Genomic DNA, 23,643 nt, shown 5'->3' on the forward strand with positions numbered 1-23,643 from the left:
GGCTGAGGAGGGGCAAGGACAAGAGGTTGGTGCCAGAGGAGCTGTATCAGCATCCCCGTGGTGCTCATGTGTTTTTTTCCTTTGCCCCAGCTAGTTTTGGCTCAGCAGTGCAGGCAGATAACATATGTGGGATCATCTGCCAGCTCAGAATGATCCAAGACCACACTACCCACTCACTTCTGAGGTGCAGGTGCATGTGCAGATGTTGCCATTTCCCCCTCCTCAGCAGGAAGAGGCACAGCAACAGGAGCAGACTCAGCTGAGTCACTTGCCTCCACACCCTCTACCTCAACCTCCTCTGAAGTGCCTTCTGGGGAAGGAGATTTGGCTCTAGGAGAAACTTGAGGGGCATGGAGCACCAACTCAGATGATTCCCCCTCCTTCCCCAGAATTTCCCTTGCTATGGCACACAGATCCAGATCCACCTTTGGCTCTTCCTTTGGCATTGGAAGGCTCAGTATGGGAAGTGAAATGGGGGTGGAGGAGATTGTCATGCTGGTGCTGCTTGTTGTCATGGTGGTATTGGTGTGGGTTATAGATGGTACTCTTGGAGAGGATGCAGACTCAGGGAGTGGCACTGCTCCCTTCTCCTTGCTGCCAGTAGAACTGGAGGCCTCATGACTGCCAGTTGTCGGAAACAAGCTGTGTCTCAGTTTTGGGGGAGGGGGAACTTGTAGTTCTCTCTCTACCCCCTCTTTTGCCGCTCCTTGAAGGCTTACCAGCTGCCTTTCCATAACACTTCATAGTGTGTTTCATAGTGTGTTTGGTGTGCTGGAAAATCTGTATGTTCTTCTGTAATGCAATCTGTATTCATGTAATATATGTAGGTAATTGTATATATGTATTTATGTAATAAATAAATTATATAAATGTATTATGTATGTGTTCCTGAATAAATTATATGTTATAATATTCAATATATGTTGTGCTTCCCTGCATAGTGAATGGAATGCACATTGGGAGAGAAAGCACAGATTTTTTTTCTTTTGGAAAAGAATCAAAGTAGAATAACAAAAACAAAAAGAGGATTTTGGGGGAGGAATAAATTGAAAGGAATGAATTAATATAATAGTAAAAGGGTATTATGAAAGTAAAAGGTATTGGATCCCACTTGCTAATAACAGACCAGCAAGTAGGAAATGATAGCTTTTTTCTGATGCTGCTGAGCTCCTGAAAGATACAGCTCAGTAACTGACCCCAAGCCACAGAGAAAGCTCAGTTTAAACAGTGCTGCTTTTTATGATGTTTTTCCATCCCTCCCCCAGAGCACTGGGATTGGAAGGGACCTCAGGGAAGGATCACAGTCACTGGTCAACTACACATCAATATCAGAGCAGTCCTTCACACCTCTTCCCCCTCCCTCTCCTTAGTTTCTGTTTCCCTGCAATCCCAGCTTCGAAACTTGAAATATTTTGAAACTTTCAAAATGTTTTGAGTGCCCTCATTTTGTTTTGACTTCACTGTTTTGAGCTCAAAATGAGTCAAAACAGCATTGAAATGAAATACCCAGTGAAACTTCACACAGCCTATTCCTTATGCTGTATGGTATCCAAAAATGGGACCTATTAATATTCTGAACATCATTTGTAAAGTGCCTTAGGATTTCTTGGCATGATAAGGAAGCAGATATATTTGTATCCACACACGTACTATACTTTCTCTTTTTCTGTATTATAATTTGAAATCTTTCCTGCTTACACAGACTTCCCTTTACCAAGAACAGATTCTGTAACTATTAGTCTGACTTTACTCAGACCTCCTATAAAGCTGTGTGTATTAAATCCTGAAAGTCCTCTCTGAAGCAAACTACCATTTAAATCTGCAACCAGTGATTCTAAAATGTATCAGTGGGTGAGCAGGGGTCTCAAGAACCTCTATGGCAGTTAATGAAGTAAAGGACTTTGAAAAATAAGTAGTGGAGAATAGATGTGTTGTGAGAAGAGAGGTCTATAAGGGCATGAATGTTTTACTAAGGCTGAGTACACACATTCAGATAACGTGGGAGAAATCCCTTGGGTTTGTTCTCCTGGTAGAAGAATTTGCTCAGAGCCTCATGTACACATTTGGATGATGAGGCCCTGAAGAGTGGAGAGCTTGCAGTGCTGACACTATACAGCTGGGGGCATATATGCTCACATCTCAGTCCGCTCTGCAGGCTCTCTCAGTCTGCCTGGTGACAAATGGGAGCAATGCATAAGGCAGCCCCGATTGTCTGACCCAGACTGCTCATGGTCAGCCTGTTCTTCTCTGCCACATAATTTGGGATTGTGAAGGAGGAGTGTCCTTCAGAGTGTGGTAAGTGGCTTGCCATCTTCCTGGGTTTGGATGGGAGGGGGAGAGGGGATGCTGGAGGACTACGCTCTCTTCTGTAAGAAGCCACAGCAATTTACTAAAATTCACTGTCCCAAAAGAAACCTTCCTACGAGTGATTTAGTCCTGGTTGTTCCCAGCTAATTTTTTTCTTGAAGCAGCCATCCTTTCGGGAGAAAAAGACTGAACTTCTGTAGACTTTTGGTTTCTACTTGGGGAGATTTGACTGTCTAAAAAGAAGTGAAATGTCTATACAAAGTGATTTGCAAAATGAAAACAGAGAGCCAGTGCTTTTACCAAATTTTCTGTCTGCTTTCCAGGTCTTTATTCTGTGGTGTGTGGTTCCCAATAGCAGGAAGCATTAAATTCATATAAGATTTTAAATAATATATATTTATTAATATTATAAATGTCACTGCTAATAATCATAAGCCAAGACCACATTGTACTTTTCTCTGCACAAACACAGAACAAAAAGATGGCCCCTTACCACAAGGAAGCAAGAAAGTGAACAGACCAGTAGTATTCAGGTATAATAGCGCATAGCCTTTTAGTATTGGAAACATTTACAGGACATATCTGGTTCATGGCTTCCAGTGACATACCTCATTGTCCTCCAGCAGACCCTTATGATGATAATTGTGTTCTCAGTCTAGTGATGTCTTTGTGACACTGATTCAAAGGAATGCATAACCAGTCCTGAACCTCAGAATATGTAATTTAAAACTCTAAAAAGCAGGAAAAGCATTTGTGTGTTGGACTAATAAACATAACATTATTTGGAGCATTCTATTCAATACAGGCAATCCCCCATGATTGGGGCATCATCCCAGGCCCTGCTTACTAGGGCTGTGTGAAGCTTCAGTCCCTGATTCAATCTGGTGGAGATTCAACCTGATTCAGTGGCCAAATCTCTGAATCTGAATCAAATCAGGAGACCCTTTAATCTCTCCGAATTCAGTCGGAACCCTCTGAATCAAGTCGGAGAGATTCGGAAAGATTCAATGATTAGGACATAGAAACAGCTTTAAATGTTTTTTCTACATACCTCAAGGTACCAGGCAGCTTATGAATGCTGCAATGGTGGGGTGGATGGAGTGTCCCACAAGAGCACGGGGGGCACCCCAGCATGCTCAGAAGCAGACCAGAAGCACTTCCAGTCCACTTCCAGGTCCACCAGGGAGCATGCTGGAGGGCTCCCTTGCACCCCTCTGGCTCAGTGACTATTGCTTCCTGGGTCGGGGGGGGGCAATCACTGAGCTGGGGTGTGTGGGGTGACCCCCCACATGCTTGGTGGTGAACCCAGAAGTGGATGGGTCCACTTCTGGGTTCGCTGCTGAGTGTGTGGGGCCCTCCCCACCCCAGCACTCCTGTGGGACACTCCATCCACCTCACCATCACGGTGTTCACAAGTTGTGCCTGGTACTTCAAGGTATTTAGAAAAAACATTTAAAGCTGTGTCTATGGCTGAATTGCTGTTTCTCTTAATCAGCATCAAAACTTCAGATCTGGATTTGGCTGAATTGAACTGGGGATAGTGATCCAAATCAATGAATAGAATCACTGTCCCCAGTTCGGACTGAATCTAAATCCAAATCAAATACAGCTGTTTTCACACACCCCTACTGCTTACCATACTTCCCTTCTCTTTTCTTGAATTATTTTCTTATAAGTCATTTCTTTAAAACAAAACCTGACTGCTTAGTTTCTTCCTCAGCAAAATACTAACTAGTAACTGCAAATGTTCAATTGTTTGTTCAAATATTTGAAGTCCTCCCAAGAAGCACACTAAAATTTCACTGCCCAACTAATTACCATTCTAATAACGGAAGGGTCTGAAGAACCAGAGATTGTTTTAAAATTCAAACTTTTTGATATCTCTAGGTTGAGAAGGACTGATTCATCTCTGCACTGCTCCAGTTTTGTGGTCACATAACTCCGTTGGATTGTAATTCGAAATAAAGGTAGCAGTGAATTAATCCTCAAGTATTTGATTGCTCATGTGCGATACTATACTATGGGGTTTTTAGTAAGAATGATTTCTGACTATTTTAGTAGGAAAATGCTAGGAAAGTCTGTGCATGAAACCCTGAGCTAGGAGTCAAAAATTGTATTTTCTTCCCTTTTCTGTTTCTGTGACTCTGGGCTAATCTCTACCTTAATTTTCCCATTTGTAAAAAGGGGATAATAATCTGCCCAAGTTCAGAGAGGCCTAACTACAAAAACAGTACATTACTCTCATTATTTGCTGTAGATTATAAGCAGCTGTAGACTGCTTTTCTCTATTTCATGCAAATGACTCTCATCCCACGTTCCAGTTAACCTCAGAATAGACAGGGGCCACATCTATGTGAGATGCTGATTGCACAGTAGCCCTTGACCACTTAGCAGTAGTGTCATGTGGCAGAAAGCATGACGTGACACTACTGCGCAGTAGTCTTGGGCTCCTGCACAGTCAGTGTCACAAAGGAGCCTACTGTGCAGTAACTCTAGTCATTTAGTACTTGTTTATACATGGGATGCTGTTAAAGATGAGACACATGACACTTGTTATACACAAGATGCTGACTGTGCAGTCATTACTTTATACAAGTACTAAATGACTGCTCAGTCAGCGTCTCACATAGACTCAGCCAAGGTCAAACAAAGCATCTTATAAACGTTATTGTTGCATTTCCAGGCCAGACCCTGAATGAGTGTACAAGAGTGAAAGAACACACAAGGAGCTTCCCTCCCTTGTACGCTAGTACAGAGGCTCAGTATATAGGTATTCTTTACCCTTGCCTAAGCAGTGGCCACTGTTTCCGGTTGTTACTTATAGTGCCAATAGCCAGACCTCTAAAAATGAGGTTCCTGTAAAATGAGGGAGATGGGGCAAGGAAGAAAAATGAGGTTCCTGAGCCCTCCTTGCCAATGGAAGGAAGAGCGTACTTTTCTTCCTTGAGGTTGGTAGGAGCAGGTCCCTCTCCCTACATCCCACGTGGGGGTGGTGCAGCTGTGTCTTGTCCCAACATAACCCAGTGCCATGAGGACACACTTGAGCACTGCATTTGCAAAATTCTGTCCCAAACAACTTCTTCCACTATGTAGAGAATTTATCTTCAGGTAACTTTATAATAATGACACTACTGTGGATCCTGGGGAAACAAAATATCATTAATAGTACATTGGTTTCTAGAGTGCAGAATGCTAACCGTTTCCAGCAATTCTGAGATTATTAGCAGCTGAAGAAGGTTGTCACTGCATTGCCATTATTCAGTATTTTTGCCCTCTTAATGATCCCCCTGCTCTGAGAGCTCCTTTTTCTTGCATTTATAATATTTTAAAAATAGAAGATAACTTGGAAAAAATAAAATTCATTGTCCAGGACATTTTTAAATAGTTAAGAGATCATCTTAGCCTAATCACTACAAGACACAAATAACAGAAAACCTGCATTTAATTATTAATGTTAAAATAGGAAATGGTAAGTGTCAGAGAGTCGAGAGTTTTCAGAAAGTGGTAATTTTACTCTATATATCTGATAATACTTGCATTAAGGTGAAATGAATAGGAAACCATCTGGGGTCTCCTGTGACCTCTAAAACACTGTATTTAAACTTAACCCCTTTCCTTGATATTTAAACCTACTGCATGCTTCATCCAATGAACCTATTTTACAATATTTTATTAACACTATTTATTTTAAATTAATAACATTTAGGTAAATAGTGCTATATATGTACAAAGCTCTTTAGGAATATAAATGATCATATATTCCCTACTTAATAGCCTATATGTAATTAACTTCCTAATGGAGATTAAATAATATTCTTTTATATGTATGCACACATAGACACACAGGATTTTCTAAGTAACTAGCTGTCAGTTCTGTTATATAATGCTAGTAAACTATACATCTATAACCCACACAATTTGTTTAGTTTTTGTTCTTTTTTTCAAACTTTTTCCAAGGCAGAACTAATACTTGACATTTCATGACCATTAGCATAATGATATCAGACTTGGATGGCAGCCAACCACAAGGCATGTAGTGAGGTTTATGACAATCCTGTTGCCATTTTAGGCAGATGAAAACTGTTAATGGACAGATTTATTCTCAGTTTAAACTGGGAGAAACCCAAAGAGTAACAAATATGTTTCCTCTTCTATAGTCTCACTTGCAATAACCAAATTATGTCTAGACTTGAATATAGGGCAACCCCATTGAATTCAGTACATTTTCAGAATCCCAGCACGTCATTCTTCCCTTGTACTTGGCCGTGGTGAGGCCACAGCTGGAGTACTGCGTCCAGTTTTGGGCTCCACAATTCAAAAAGGATGTGAAGAAGCTTGAGAGAGTCCAGAGAAGAGCCACGTGCATGATCAGAGGTCAGGAAAACAGACCTTACGACGACAGGCTGAGAGCCATGGGGCTCTTTAGTCTGAAAAAGCGCAGCTCAGGGGTGATCTGATGGCCACCTATAAGTTTATCAGGGGTGACTACCAGTACTTGGGGGAACGTTTATTCACCAGAGTGCACCAAGGGATGACGAGGTTGAACAGTTATAAACTGCTGCGAGACCGTTTCAGGCTGGACATAAGGAAGAATTTCTTTACTATCCGAGCCCCCAAAGTCTGAAACAGCCTGCCATCGGAGGTGATTCAAGCACCTACATTGAACACCTTCAAGAGTAAGTTGGATGCTTATCTTTCTGGGATCCTATGACCACAGCTGACTTCCTGCTCTTCGGGCGGGAGGCTGGACTCGATGATCTTCCAACGTCCCTTCCAGTCCTAATGTCTATGAAATCTATGAAATCTAAAACAGGGGCAGATAAAGAATGAAATAAGTTTCTTCTAATTAACACCAGACAGTAATCAAAATCAATCTCAATGGCAAAATCTTGCCCCAGATGGAGGGCAAGATTGTGCCATTTTCACAGAACCCTATGAAGCAAGTGGTGTAACACCTGAGAGCATAATTCTCCTCTTCCTACCCTCTGCGGGTGGAAGCTACATGTCTTAGGCGGAAGACATATTTACTGTTCCTTCTGTGGACCTGGTTCTGTTGGCACTGAATTTATGACCCAGATGCCTTGTCCTGGGCAGACCTAGCGGAACTCAGGCAAGACAAATAAAATAGCCCCTCTCCCCAATTCTGTATCTAGGAGTCCTAAGGCTGTCATGGAGGGAAGGTACATCTGGCCAGTACGTGAACCTTGCACTGTTGTTCTTTTTTGAATGTTCAATGTTAGCAGCATTGGAAGTTGAGGGTGGAGGCCTACCCCCCCCAATGGGGTGGGTGAGATGGCCCAATGATGTGCACTTTGCCCATGGTGACCTCTGGTTTCCCCTTGGGGATCCTTTGCTGCTCTGAAATCCCTCCTTTTGTATTCTTTCTCTTCCTGATGACTCTTCATTCCTGGGTACCATTGACTGGTTTCCCTGTGGTTGTTATACTGGCCACTTTCTGTTCTGCCAGCATATTCCTTTTTTTCCATAAACACGTTCCATGCATATATCTCAACTGGGTTATTTACCAGTGCCTTAATCTGAGCTGCCCTTGCCTAATTTGGTCCATTCACCAGAACCAGAAATCCCACAGGGTCTGCAGCTAATCAATATGACTTTATTTCATGTTATGGATACACTGTTCAAATTTCCCAGCCTGTTTATGCCTGCTTGTCCATTGGCCTCAGACACAGTGTCTGCATTGGAGGCTGAAACTTTGTCACAAACAGACTTTTAGGAACGAGTTAACTCTTGCCTTTGCACTGGACTATTGTTCTAATGCTATATCATCTACTTTACCTGCAAACCAATTCCTAAAAGCAAATCTCTAAATAATATTTTCTAGCTATCAATTTCATTTGGCAGATAAAAACAGAGGATAGGGGAGGGTACTGGTGATTTCCAGGCAATTGGCTCTCTGGAGGGAGCAAGGAGTGAGACCTTCCTGTGATTGACTATGTTAGGCCACTTGTGGGTGTAAGTGGCCTCTTGAACATTCCCTTACTTACATGCCTGTTCACAAACCAATTGCCATATGGTGAAACAGTTTTTTTCAGACTCAGTAAGTAAATGCTGATGATCAAGAAAAACATGATATTCATTGAGGTGTCAGTTGGAGATCTATTGACATTCTCTGTGGTCAGAAAGTCTTGTAATGATGAGGATGACAAGAGCATGATAAAGTTCTTGCAGCTGTATTTGAGGAAGGAACTTTATTCAATAGCTAACAACCTACACGCAGGTGCATCTATTTGTAAATCAGACCACCTTGTCCTTCAGATCAGCCACCTTACTCTTTGGGCTCTTTCATGCTGAACAGCAGGCAACCATCAATATTGCTGATGAGTACATTACAGTGAACTCTTAGAAGGATAAAACGATTAAATGAAACTGAGTTTATGTTGTCCAGTAATCCAGCTATTTCTAAGATGAATAGTCACTTATTTAATCTATAACAGCTTGCTTTGGGCAAGAAATAAAATCATTCTTTTATTCAAAGGTGCTTTTATAGGATAAAAAGACCAAAGTGAATAATTATTACACCTTGATGAAATCAGAGAATTATGATTGGATTGCTTTATTTCTTATGTACCTATTGTTGTGTGGAATCGTGTTTAAGCACTGCAGTGTTTACCTCATAAAATAGTTTTTTTTTTCTCCAGCCAAAGAACAAGAAGTTCTTATTACCTCTATGGGGCTAGAACAGGATGGATCTTGAAGATAGACTATCCATTTGACTGTAAACACATCACCTGTGAGCCCAAAGGGTAGAATTCACATGCAGAAAACCTCATTTTCTAGCACAGATTAAGCATAAATGAGTTTGCAATTTGTAAATGCTATCATTTCCATTCATAAGCAACAACATCCAGAAATTCACACACAAATCATTGTGTGTAGACATTTGCATGCACACGAATAGAACCCAATCTCTAGTTCTATGTTGATATGCTGTAGGACAATGAGCAATGTCTGTCACTTAATGCAGGATCAGGCCCTTTAAGCAGGATAAGGCCCCAGGAGCTCCAGGGATGGCTTGAGAGCATGGGCAGCACCAGGCTGCCTGCTTTTTTTCACCATAAAGGAAACACCCACTGCAAAAAAGTGGCACAAATGTATACTACTGGGGTGGCTACAATTTTGGGCATTTATGGTATGCTAAGGGTCATGGGCATATGTTTATAAGGCCTTTGTGCCACCATAAAAACTTTTATGGTGGCACAAAGGCAATGTCTGTTTTCAGCGTCAGTTATTCCATTTAAAAAATGGTGACTATTAATTTGTTGTCCACAAATTTAATCCTTTCATTAATCTTCTAAACATAGTGGCTCCATGGGGAAATGGTTGGATATGGAGAATTTGGAGATGATTCCCTTTAATTTGTCCAGTTTTGAAAATTCAAATTCAGAGGAATTTTAAAAAGGAGTAATAAGCATTATCCTAAAGTAGTACCATAGCTTTAGCCCTAGGAAGGAATGTTTATTTTGTAATAGGACCCACTGCATTGAACTGAAGAACTGTAAAGAATGTTAATGTTTATACCTCTTTAATTCCTAACTTGGCAGATACAAGTCTACATAAACAAACACCGTTACACAATTTTAACATCTGAGAATGGCTGGATCAATTAAATCAATGTTAAAGATTACCTTTGTAAAGTGTTCTATTTCCAATGTGTAACTAAAAGGAAGAGAAATCATTGATGTTGAATGAACAGATACATGATTCTCTGTAATTATACTTTACTACCCAAGAGCAGTTCCTGTAAGTAGTATAGAGCAAAACAGTATGCAATCAGTTTAATGTACTATAATTAAAAAAAATCACCATGGGATAATGATGCATGCTAACACAACATAACCTTACTGCTATCTTCTCATTTATATTTAATGACTACTGTCCCTTTAAATGATGGGACTTTCCTTTCCTTTGTGAATGGATATCCTTTGATAAGGTGCTGGTTAATTAGCAGAAAAAATTGTTGAGCAATATTTAGATACTGCAGTCCTGGTGTCAATCCTTCACAATTAAAACCAAGAGCTGACTGAATAATTGATTTTTTGTGTTCATTAGTTAAACAGAAACACTACAAGATGAGTTTTGAAGTGAACCCCTATTTACAATTTTCCTTGTAAAACAACATCAAAAAATATTTTCGATCACCCCATTTCCATACACACAGGATGAAACATTTTGCTTGATTTCTTCTTTTAAATATTTTAAAAGATTACATTGAACTAGAAGTAGAAACAAAGCTCAGTTTTAAATGGGAAAATCAAAACACTGCAAAACACTGCATAACTTGCTTCATTCTTGTCCAAGAAAAAAAAAAGGATATCTTTGCATGAATTCACAAAACCTTTCAATTGCTTCACATCCACATTTTTTTCTGGTGAAAAAGAATTTCAAAATAAAAATGTTGTCCAACAGATAGTGAAAAGTTTATCATCAGTTTCACCGAGAGCATGTATGTGCATTGTACTTTTAGAAAGCTAGAAAAAATTAAGCCCAGGAGAATGTATATACCTATTGACATGAAAATGAAATCATCCATGATCAGAAGTAAACCTACTTACTTCAGGGAATGAGTCTTCCCTTGATCGGAAGACCAGAAAGAAGCTTCCTTTATGGGCAGGCTATCCTATGTTTGATCTTAGTCTGTTATCTTAAGCATTTGGCCACTATCAGTGTTACAGTACTGGAGTGGTCTGGGAACTTGTGTATTTCTATACACTTAAATTCCAGAAGTTCTATCCAAGTCTACTGGCCCACTGGGGTTAGGATAAACCTGTTTCTTGCCCAATGGGGCACAGGACCAATATTATATCCAGCTGCCTTTGATTTCCCAGTCTCAATAACCAGGTACCCATTGATAGCTGGAAGAAGCTTTTGCATGAAGTTGTATGTTACTCTTGGAATATTAAGTTGTATTGAAGTTAGAAGGCACTGTGAGCAGTCAGAAGTTAAAGGTTAATACCATTTCTTTCCTCCACAGCTTTGACTTGTCACTACAGGGCTGGTGTGCCAGGGTATGGCTTGGAGCCAGGACACTTGGGCTCTATCCTTGCTCTGGGTGAGCTGGGCAGCTGGAAGTGGTGCAATCTGGGATGCTGGAGGATTGCAGATTGATCTTTTTATCTCTGTAGAGCAAACTGAAGTTACCCTAACATGAGCTCCATTGCATGGCCCAGAGTTAACTCTTAAGTGAAATGATGCACTTTGAAACACTCAGAGGTCATTTAGCACAAATTAATGAGTTTAAAACCATGGATGTTTGCATTTTAATTACCCTTATTATGGTCTAAGTGTAATATGTAGCTTTAGCCTTTGACAGAGTCCAGAGCAGAACTTCAACTCATGCCTCTGGAGGCATAGTAAGACACTCTAACCTAGGGGCTCCCAAAGCTTTACCCCTCAAGGGCCATGTCAAAGGGGCAGACCTAGATGGTGGGCCACATCAAAGGGGTTCACAGGCTGCATCAAAGGGACTCTCAGGCTGCATTTGTTTCCCAGACCACACTTTGAGAACCCCTGTTTTCTGCCATAGCCCTACCAACCTGAACTTAACCCTAACACATTCATAGTGTTATTGGAATCCTGCCCCCCCCAAAAATAAATAATGTATCAGTAATTAAAGTTTTCTTCAGTCCTAAGAGATGTGTTAAGCCAACTGTCATACATAGCTGTACCTACTGAGAAACATGGTTGCAAAAGCACAGCTAATCAAGGGGCATTATAAGATTTAATCAACCAAGCCCTATGATTTTAATGATGATTTGATCAGGCCTCAAAGTAACTAGCACCATCACTTATCTGAACTTCTTTCCACCTGTCTTGATAGAGAGATCTTCTGGGATCAAGATAAACAGAAAGATTATTTTTTGAAAGAAAAGGGGTTCTCTTAACAAGACTACATACCTGATGATTCTCAGCTGTGACTTTTGTAAGCTTAATTTTGCAAAGCCTGTCTACCGGCTTTCAAATACGAAAACAGTTAAACAAATGAGAACATATTTCATCAGAAAATAGCTGGTTACAAGAGAGTCTACAATGGGTACCATTACACTCTTGACATTTACCATACCAGTGTATTTACTTTATCACCTTATTTACAGTATTCCCTATACTTGGATCAGGAAATACCATGATAAATTTAACAACTATGCACGGTGAATGTCAACCTTTTAATGGTGCTCTCTGTATTCTGAAGTGGAAGAGATGTAGTTGTCAGCTGCGGGGCTGTACAGCTCCATTATCTGAAACAGAAACAGCCACTCTGAAGATATTTTTCACATTAAACAATGCTAAACTAACAGCAAGAGACTCTCTTGGAAGTGTTGCTCCATTCTTAACTCATTTGGTAGCACTTAGGTATTGCCAGGGATGTCACAGCACAGGAGAAGATATATGACACAAGGTGCTCATATGGCATAGTGATGGGCTCAGCATAAAAAAGTTAGACAGACAGATAGATCTGTTATGCTAAAACACCTCAGGATACCAGAGGCTATGCTTGGATTATTTATCAGTCCTATTTATAAGCCATCTAGCTGTAGCTCTGAATAGCAGTTTTATGTCTCTTTGTTGAATCCCAAACTCCTAATTGATCTTAATATTTCACCTTTGTTTTCAGTGTTAATGTCAACATGCTGTAAATCTGTCATCAGCAGCTGAGGACAAATGCAGGAGTATAAAGCAGTTCCATGCCCTGCCTGGGGGTGGAAGGGTAGACATATGGGGGACAAAGTAGGTGTGTAAGTAGAGAACATGAGCTCTCTGCTTCCTGCCTTTGAGCATCCTGTTCTTTATCTCCTGTATACTAGCATAAAATATAATACTAGCTTAGTAATGCACCCCACACAACTTTCCCCCGCCAAAAAATTCTTGAGAGCTGTTTATGGCAGGGTGTTTGAGCTAGGATAATCCTTCTTTTCCTTGTTGTCCTGGATAAAGACTCTTTGCCCCGATAGGGACTTTTCTACTCCTACCTGACAAGGCCAAAGATAAGGATCTTTGAAGCTGTCAGCTAGCCTCTCAAATCTGTCTTCCCAGCCTGTCCCTTTGAATTGTGGAAGAGCAATCTGGGATCATTGGCTTTTCAATGTAGACTGCAAACGCTCTGGGAATAGAGCTACAGATTGTGGATAGGAGTCATGATTTAGGAGGCATGAAGCCATCCCAAGCCGTTTTCTCCTCTCCCATATGACCATGTAAATCAGGATGAACTCTGCTGAAGTCAACAGAGTAACACTAATGTAAAAGCAATCAGAATCTGGCTCTGTCCATTCCATTTACTCAGAATACCAGTAAACGCTCCCCATATGGTTCTGGCAGGATTTTGTGCTGCAGACTAAGGAGGGCTAAAATTTGACTCTAAAAATGTAATCCCATGCAGCTCACATGCAGAATACCATTTGGGGGCAAGAACCAAGCTATTTGTTTGCTTAGCAGAGGTGTGTGATTCTGACTGAGGCCTCAGAGTGCTACTAGAAGACAGATATAAAATAATCCTGGTGTTGCAAAAACAGTTCAGAACAGCTACTAAGAGACCCTAAACAAAAAAATACACTCCATTTCCTTTCCCAGGCATCTTTTAAGTACTTTGAGTAGGCAGGTGCTCACAGACAGTGCTGAAGACACAGCACCTGGAGGCACAGTTCTTTGGGAGGTGAGAATGATCAGTATTTCTGCAAATCAGGCTATTTATTTTAATGCCAAAATATTCAATGCTAATACCGTAATGTCAGACACCCAAATTTGATTGCCTTCAATTCTGTACACCTCAGTTTACAATTCTATAAAATGAGAATTATAATTATTCATCATTCTTTGAAAGCCCTAAAAGTTAAAAGCACAACAAATGATTAGTAGTCTTATGGTGATAAGAATATGTACAATAGGATTTTACATTTCTATCAAGCCATATGGAGCTGTAGACTAATGCAATACATTGAATTACTTGTGAGTATTCCAGAACCAAAAAGATACCAATGAAAAGAGTATATCTCTGCACAAACTTGAATTAATATTAGTGAGATTGTGAAGTCTATCTGTTTATGTGTTTGCTCATAAGACACTATCTTAAATTGTGGTGAATAAACAAAAACATGAGACAAACTATAAAGAAAATTCACACCTTGATTCAAACCTATTAGGTCAACATATGTATGCCGAGAAAAAAAATAGCAGACTTTATAAAAAGCCAATATAGTATAATTAAGATGTCTATTATAATTTTATAGATATTGAGCTACAGACACTCACCTGCATTAATTCACTCAAATCTGTTATTGATCTTCACTGAAACTAGTCAAAGATGAATTATGTAGCACTGCAGAGAGAGAGAAATTCTCAATGTATAATTATTGGACATAAATTTGTTTTCATATAAAATACAGTTTATTTTTTACTGTGAAGTATTCTGTACCAGGACTTCATGGAAACACACAAATATTCATGGAGGTTTTTAACTTCCTCCCACCACACACACGCACGCATGCATGCACACACGCACATAACCCCCAACTGGGTGCAGTATCTATTCAGGACACCAGTCTCATGACCTAATATTCTATCGCATTTGAATCACTTTGGGTACATCTACATGTGAAATTAATGCAAGACAATAAACTCTGGAGCTGTTCATGCCAGAGTTAACTGCTCCTGAACTCAGTGTGCACCCAGGACCACAGCAGTTTGAACTGGAGCAAAGCAGCCCCTGACCACAGGGGACACAGTCTTTGGGTTCTGGGTGGCAGCATCAGGCAGTGGAAGGCCTGGCTGGGGCACAAGGGTGCCATATCTGCAGAGCCATGAAGCTGGGTGTCTGGCAGCTACCGCACTTCGGCACCTTCATGCCCCAACCAGCCTTTGGCACTGTTTACACATGCGTTTCAGCACAGCTGGCCTGCCATAAGATAGTATGTCTTATAGTGGAGTTAATTAATTTACTGCACCCTAATGCCAGTGCTTGTGTACAGAGTGATACTTTACTTCAGAGCTAAATAGTCAACTCTGCAGTAAAGCAAATATGTGGATGGACTCTATGAGAATAAAATGCCCCAAATAACAACAGTTATTCTACAGTAAATACTGATTGACACCCTCTCTCAAACACATCAAATACAATTTGTCCCTCAAAATTGGCAGCCAAGGGGAAGTAGCTGAAAAAATGATCAATAGCATGCAACAGAAAAATGTTTTTGGATCAAGTATGCTGCTTATGGTAGAGAATCACTCACCATCAAGGCTGAGTGTTCAATAAATATTTCTGTTTGGTATTTGAGAAAAAGCCAGATGATAGTCTTTTTATTGTCCCTGTGGTATTACACACTTCTTTTTCCAATGGCACCTCAATATCTATACAGTAGCTATTAAACTGAGACATTTTTAAACTAGCAGGTCCTGTTAACTTGCATCCACAAATTTCAAGGGCAAGCTGGCTAAGGAACTATCTAGAACATTAATGATGATTTTTAATGGGAACTCATACATGTGCATTTGCTGTGTAAATACAAGTAGCAAATTTGATACTTCAATTTACATCTAAAGAAAATAATCCCCCCCTTCCCACTAGGCCCTTCAACCACACACCCCACCCACCACCAATAAAATACCCCCTTCCCTGTGCAGACCCTGTGTAGTCCTGTGTGTGACCTCCTGGGGTGGAGGTAGTGGGATGGGGGTGCCTAGGGGCTGGAACCTGCTGGGTGTTGGCTACAAGCAGCCTGCCTCCCCACCCCATTCACAGGCTGGGACAGGCCTGGCAACACTGGCTGCCATAGCTCCAGAGGCACTCCCCACACTTCCTCCTGCAGGCCATCCTGTCTCCTATGCTGCCTCCAAGCCCACGGTGCCCAGATGTGTGGGGCAAGGGGTTCTCAACTGACTGGGATGCAGAGCTGCTGGCACACCACCCTTTCCATAGGGGGCCTCTCTCGGGAGACATCATGGGGCCAACCCTCCACCTGCACTGGCTCTGCTCCCCAAGCATGCACCTACTGCTAGAGTCCTGGGTGCACCATAAGGAGCTGTTTGTGTGGACTGAGGGGTGCCCAACCCACCATGTACTGCTGCTGCTGATTGCCACAGTGCCCCAGGTGCATCTGTGAACCTGGCATGGGGCCCTGAGCTTCAGCAGTCCAGAGGGAAGCCCACCAAGTCCTACCATCTCCACCACTACCTGTGGCTGCATTACAAGTCCCTGCACCTACAGCCAAGGATGACATCACTGCCAGCATTGACACATTCCAAGTATCCACCTAGATGAGGGGGTACAGGCTGCTCAATAAAGTTTTGCAGTGTTTCCCACGCACCTGTGTGCTGTGGTGGGGATTCTGGAGGCCTAGGGGAGCACAGGTAAGCCAGGAGGGGAGCTGGGGAAGGGGCAGGGGGAGGAGTGCCCCCCCTCATAGCAGGGCTTACCAGATAGGCATGGCAGTCATGCCCAGTGGCCTGAGTCAGTCCCTGTTGGTGGTGAGGATGTGTGGCTCTCAGCGGTGTCCTAGGGTGCAGGGGTATGGTATCTGGCTGCCCAGGAAGGGACTGCCTCTGGGATGGAGCTGGAGCTGCTGGTGGCCAGAGTTGCCATAGCCAGCCTGGCCTCCTGGGTGGGACTGAGGACGCAGAGCTCATGGGGCAGCCACTGGCTAGGGATCCTGGAGCTGCTGGAGGAGGCCGAGGTGGGGAGCATGGGGGGACAGGCTCCTGGCAGCCTGAGGGGCCCTCACCTGGTGACATGTCACCATGGGTGCCAGGCCACAGTGGAGACTCCAGCAAACCATCCGTGCTGGAGTAGAGAGTGTGGCTTAGGCTGGGGTCCTGGGGCACAAAGATGTCAACCAGCTGCCACATAAATGGCATGGACTTTCAGGCAGCCCCTGATCAGTGGTTGTGGTCGGTGATGGTGACCCATTGTATCCACAAGGCCTTGACCATAATGCAGTACTGGTGTACCAACCAGTCATTCCTGCGCTCCCTCATGTGGCCTGACAGACTGTCATAGATGTACATGTTGGAACACCCGCTTCACACAAACTGGCTGAGGACCTCAGCCTCTCCCCACATTATGACATCCTATCCCTGCAGTTGGGGCTCCAGAAAGTGACATGTGGCATTGGGGAGGGCTTCAGTGTAGCTCCCTTGATGACTCCCTGGGCCTCCGCATGGAAGTCCCATTGTTAGTGGGCTTGAGCAGGTGTGTGCAGCTCCCAGTGCAAAGGCATAGTGCTGGCCTGGCAGCTTCAGGGTTATATGGTGCCAGGCACCAGTGGTCGGGTCTGGGAAGCCTGTTGCTGGTGGCCTGGGGGCAGCTGGAGTGGGACCAGGTGGCCAGAGGCTGGCTGCACATGGGCCAGGGTGCTGGTAGGCTTGGAAGTTGCCTGCAGTGCCCACAGCATGGGCCTAGCAGCTGCGTGGTGATGAGGTGCTAGGGAGTGGTGCTGGTGTGTGGCCATGTTGCTACAGCTGGCCTTGGGCATCTGCAGGGATATGCAGTAGCCAGTGTCTGGCTGTACGTGGCCCAGGGCCCTGGTATCCCTGCAGGCTTTTAAGGACCAGGGGCTGAGGAAGGCACACAACTGCCCCATCCCTGGGGCTGGAGAAGCTCCCAGCTCCGGGAATCTGGGGTGGGCAGTAGGTAGCCCCTGGTGGTGGGGCTGACCAAGAGCAAATTTGCTTCTGCTCAGTGTCTACATGTGCACTATTATGCAGTGGGCACGTCTACATGTGCACCCGACTGCACAGTTTTTACTGAACAATCCTTTAGTACTATCTTTACCGATGCCAGGGCGATGTAGTGTCTTGTGTAGCTGTGCCCAGTAAGTAACAGAGAATAAATTTGCTACTTGTATTTACAGGTAGCAAATGTACTCACGAACAGAGAAATTTACTGCACAGTATGTGTTTGCATGTGTAGACCATGACTCTTACTGCTCAGTAATTTGTGTTAATCTTGAGGAAAGCATCTTGTGTAGACCTGCCCAGTAACTCATAAGTAATGGGAAAATTCCCAAGGACTAGAAAGAGGCTAAGATTGTGCTCTTATTTAAAGAGGATAAATGAAATGACTAAGATCAGAGGCTCCACTTCCTATCATTAATTCTTGGTCAAATAATTCAATCATTGATATTGGACTTCATTAACAAGGAACTGAAGGAGGGAAATAATATTAATGTGAATCAACATGAGTTTGTGGAAAATAAACCTGAACAAAATAACTTGATATTCTTCTTTGATGGGATTATACATTTGGTTGACAAAGGAAATTATACTGATGTATTCTTAGGCTTCTGTAAATGTTTGACCTTGTACCCTATGACATCTGATTAAGAAACTAGACAAATACAAAATCAACATGGTACATGATTAAAAACTGGCTATTTGATAGTAATTATAAACAGAACTTTATCATCATCATCATCATCATCATTATATTTGATCATCATTAGGGATCAAATCATAGTGTTATGAAATTTAACTTTTTTTCTGAGAAAAATGATCTTGAAGGAAACAGAAATCATCACTGATAAAATTTGCAACGCAGAAGTAATGAAGACAACTTGATGATACAGAGTAATCCAGACTGTTTGGTCAGCTGGGCACAAGCAAACACTACACTTATTTAATACAGTATTTCATAGATTTCTAGGGTCGGAAGGGACCTTATAGATCATCGAGTCCAATCCCCTGGTCTAGGCAGGAAAGAGTAAACCCAGCTAGGTGCTTGTCTAATCTCTTCTTGAACGCCCCCAAGGTAGGGGAAAGCACCACTTCCCTTGGAAGCCCATTCTATATTTTGGCAACACTTGCTGTATAAAATTTCTTCCTGATGTCCAATCTAAATCTACTCTCCTCCAGTTTGTGGCTATTATTTCTAGTAACCTTGAATGGCACCCTGGTAAACAGAGTATCCCCTATTCCCTGCTGACCCCCCTTCCCCACCCGAATGAGTTTGTAGACAGCTACAAGATCACCTCTCAGCCTTCTCCTGTGTAGGCAGAAGAGATTCAGGTCCCTCAGTCTGTCTTCATAGGATCTTACCTGCAGGCTGTCAACTATACGAGTAGCCCTTCGCTGAACCTTCTCAATGTTATCCACATCTCTCTTGAAGTACAGTGCCCGAAACTGGATGTGGTACTCTAGCCATAGTCTCACCAATGCCGCATAGAGGGGAAGTATCACCTCTCTAGACCTGCTTTTAATGCACCTACTAATGCAAGTAAGCATGCAGTTAGCCTTACTTATTATCGTGTCACATTGGCAACTCATGGTCATTTATAGTCATACAGTTAGAACCAAAGAACAGAGGTCATGATTACTGAATGGGGAACTCTATCATGGGAAGCAGTGGACCCTGAAAAGGACTTGGGGGTCATAGATAAGCATCTGAACATAAGTTTACAGTGTGATGTTGTGGACAAAAAGAACTAATACAATCCTTGGATGTATAAACAGGATAATCTCTAGCAGGAGAAGGAAGATTTTATTTAATCTTTGTTTGATGATGCTGTAACCATTTCTGGAATCTTGCGTCCAATTCTGATGTCTACAATTTATAAAAGATGTTGACATATTGGAGAGGGTTCAAAGAAAAGACACAAAAATTAGTAAAGGTCTGGAAAACAAGTCTTATAGTGAAAAACCCAAGGAACCCATTTTTAAATGTATCAAGGAGATGATTAATGAGTGGCCTGTAGATACTTACATGGAGAACAGAACTTTAATAATAAGTTTTACAGTATAGCAGACAAAAGTATAACAAGATCCATCGCTAGAAATTGAAGCCAAACAAAATCAGACTAGAAATATGGTATGTATTTCAACTCTTTCAGGGTTATTTACTGTTATGATTCCCCAAGGTTTATGGTAGATTCATCATCACTGTCAATTTTAAAATTAAATTTGGATGCTATTCTAAAAGTGTGCTCTAACTCAAAAAAGAAAGTCCTATGGCATGTGTTATACAGGATGGTAACTCAGATGTTTACAATGGCTCTTTCTGTTTTTATAATCATTGAATGGGATCCTGGGGATGAGAATCATCTATTAAACTAATAGTGGTTGGAATTTGGAGGAATTCTGTCATCTGCAAAGAGATGTTGATGTTAGGAGAGTCAAAAGAGTTATGTTCCACCAGAAAAATGTGGAACACTCAAGTTCATTGCTGATCTGTCTTCAGTTACACCTTACATCATCTTTCATTCCTAGTCTTTGTCAACTAATGCTCAGAGAACTTACTAATTTGCTTATCTCATTTTCCTTAAAACTTGCTTAGATACAGTGTAGAAAGAGATGACAAAAATTCCTTTACAATTGTGCATACATTCCTGAAATGAGAAACCAATTACAGAAAATATTTGGACAAAATCTGTGAGGACCAAAGGGCTAGTTCCTGCTCCCAGGATCAGTTCTTTCAGTTCATGTTCTATGGTAGTCACATTATCCACCTTTTCACTCCCTGCACAATAGCCGGAGATCCCCTTCCTTGCTACTAAGGAATATTAGATGCCTGAGAGAGGAGCAAGGGAAACGTAAGAATGTCACTGACTCAGTCATGAAGAAATGGATGGAATAGCCCTAGTGTTAGGGAGAATGATACTGGACTGTCCTGTGCATTGAAAGAGGGTTGTCCAAAGGTCACAATGTTACATATTGGGTGCTTCAAGATCATTAAAAAAAGCAACTAAAGATGGAATAAAGGAAGATTTACCAAATGCACAAATGCAGAATAGGAGAGAACAGGCTGGGCAATAGTTTTGCTGAGAAAGATATGGAGTTTTATGTGAATTATAAACTCAATACAAGGCAATTACATGTGATGCAATTACAAATAAATAAATAAATAGATAAATAAATAAGCAAAATATATTCTGTGCTGCACCAGTGATATTATATCTAAGATATGGGAGATAATCACACCAATCTACTTGGCCCTGGCTAGGCTTTGGGTACAGTATTATGTTTAGATGTGGACTTGACATTTTAAGACAGATTTAGAGAAGCTGGAAAGGGTTCAGGGGCAGGCAATAACAATGATGAAGGATTTGGAGGGCAAGCTATGCAACAAAAGGTTGAGATATGCTTAGTTTGAACTAAAGAAAATTCAGAGCAGAGTAGGATTAATGCGTGGGCCTGAGGGGCCTGGGTCCCCTGGGGCAGGAGCAGGGGCCAGGACAGGGGCCTGACATATTCCCCAGCCCACAGGGGAAAGTCCTGTGAAACACTGAGGGTCTTTCACATGTTAAATGCATAAGAGCCAGCAGGAGGCAGCGAGTGGGAACTTGTCTGACTGCTCCATAGGAATTGGTGGAGTTAGGCAGCAGCGAGGATCTCTGCTGCCCCTACCACTTGAGGCCCAACTTGTCTGTCTTTATTCCACCCCTGTGCCTGAAAGGAGCCTGATCTTGCCCTCCCTCCCAACTGTCAGGTCACAGGGCAGGCAGGATACTGCTTATGGTGGGTGCAGAGAGAGAGAGAGAGAGAGAGAGAGAGAGAGAGAGAGAGTGTGTGTGTGTGTGTGTGTGTTGGGGAGTCTGACCCCAGCCCGACGCCAAACCATGCCAGATCCCTCCATGGGGAAGCACATGGTGCTTTAGTGCCAAGGGCTGCTTTGGATTGCAAAGAAGGGGAATCCCACTGCCTCCCGGATGCTTCCTGCAGTTCTCAACCCCAAATAAGGCTGTCAATCATAAGCAGCAGAAGTGGGGAGCTAGTAGGGCTCAGTCCCGTCAAAAGCAGGGCAGCAGGTATGGCCAGAGGGCCTCTCAGCTGCAGGCTGCTGCAGCACAGGGGAGGAGCATGCAAACTCATATACCCTGAGGATCGCAGCCGGCTCAGCAGGCAGGTAAGATTCTTTGTCTCCTTTCTTTATGAATGCCTGGGCTTGGGGGGTGGGGGAAGATTGAGACCCCCACAGTGCAGGATGGAATGTGGTAGGGGCAGGGGCAGGGGCAGAAGCAAATCATTCAGCCCTGCCCTGCTCCCTGCAGCACTGTGGGGTTTGTCCCATGACCCAGTCCATCTGGGGCCCTATTCACAGTGTATGGGGCCCCAGCCAGGCTGTGTTGTGGGGCAGTTGGAGCCTGGTGGCTCCTCCAGGGGCATGGGTGGGTGGCTCCTACTGCTGTGCATGCCACGGGAGAGCCAAGGCGGGGTATGTTCCCCCCCTTGACTCCCCCACGCCACGCCCTGGGATAATCTGTTGGGCTCTGATTGCCTCATGACCTGGCTGGGGCACCATTCATGGTGAATGGGGCCCCAGCTAGGCTGGGCTGTGGGACAACTGGAGCCTGATGGATCCTCCAGAGGTGTGGCACTGGGGAGCCAAGGGGAGAGGGGCACTTGGCCCCCTGATCTTTGCATGGGGCAAGGATGGGCTGCAGCTGTGAGCTGGGCTCTGCCTACTCTGTGCCTCGCTGCTGCTGCTTTGAAAGTGCTATGGCACCTTGTGCATTCTGCCACTGGGCAGGCCAGGCAGCGAGGCACATGGCACTGCAACATGCCACTTTCAAAGCAGTGGCAGCGAGGCACAGAGGCAGGGAGCAGACTCTGATCCCAGCTCACAGCTACAGCCCTTTCTTGCCCCATGCAAAGATTGGGTGACCATATGTCCCCCTCTTGGCTCCCAGGCACTGCGCCAGTTCTTCCTGTGGGGTGGGATGGGTGTGGGAGTCCCACAGGCTCTGTCCCCTCTGGCCCAGTGGTGCAGCTGAGGCTGTCCCTGCTATGGCCCCCAGCTTTGGGCCTGATTGAGGGGCTGGTGTGGGGGGTGGGGTGCAGCAAATTCATAGGGGCTGCCAGCACCGGGCAAGGACCCTGGAGGCAGGGGAAGGGGCAGCCACATGGGTTCAGTGGGCCTGACCCTGAGTCCAAGCCTAAGCCTGACTCTGCTCTGATCCCTACCCGGTTCCAGCCCCAGCCCCAGCCCCACTCTCCCTCCCCCATGGCCCTTCCCCCTCCCCCACTTCCCCTGAAGACTTCCCATCTGGGGGGTGCACATGCACACATGCATGCACACACTCAGCCCTCCCCCCCATTTTTTCTCCCTCTGCCTATGCTGTTGATAGAGAGGGGTCTGCAGCTCTCCCAAATGATGGTAGCTCATGTGGGGAAGTGTGAGCTCTTCCAAGGAGTCATTAGATATAGATCTACATGTTTGTTTAGAGATATGCATTGAGAAAGATTGTGTATATAGATTGTGTATATGTGTGTGTGCGCGTATACATCAATACAGATAAATATATAGCAAAACCCCAAGTTTTTCTTTCTTTTTTTTTTTTTTTGCATTCACTGCCCTTCCCAAACCATTTCTGACTTTTTCTCTCCCTCTCTATTCCCTAT

At 43.3% G+C, this 23,643-nt stretch overlaps 1 long non-coding RNA gene across 1 annotated transcript; it reads left to right on the forward strand.

The window, feature by feature from the left end:
• The first annotated feature begins 251 nt into the window (after positions 1-251).
• LOC109303716 lies at positions 252-17,750 on the forward strand. The gene is made up of 3 exons (XR_002099188.1): positions 252-507; positions 17,498-17,504; positions 17,740-17,750. It is a non-coding gene; the product is annotated as an uncharacterized LOC109303716 (long non-coding RNA).
• Positions 17,751-23,643: the final 5,893 nt, after the last annotated feature.

The sequence above is a fragment of the Gavialis gangeticus genome, unplaced genomic scaffold (genome assembly GCF_001723915.1).
Source record: "Gavialis gangeticus isolate Ggan-Ray unplaced genomic scaffold, GavGan_comp1, whole genome shotgun sequence".
Lineage (NCBI taxonomy): Eukaryota > Metazoa > Chordata > Crocodylia > Gavialidae > Gavialis > Gavialis gangeticus.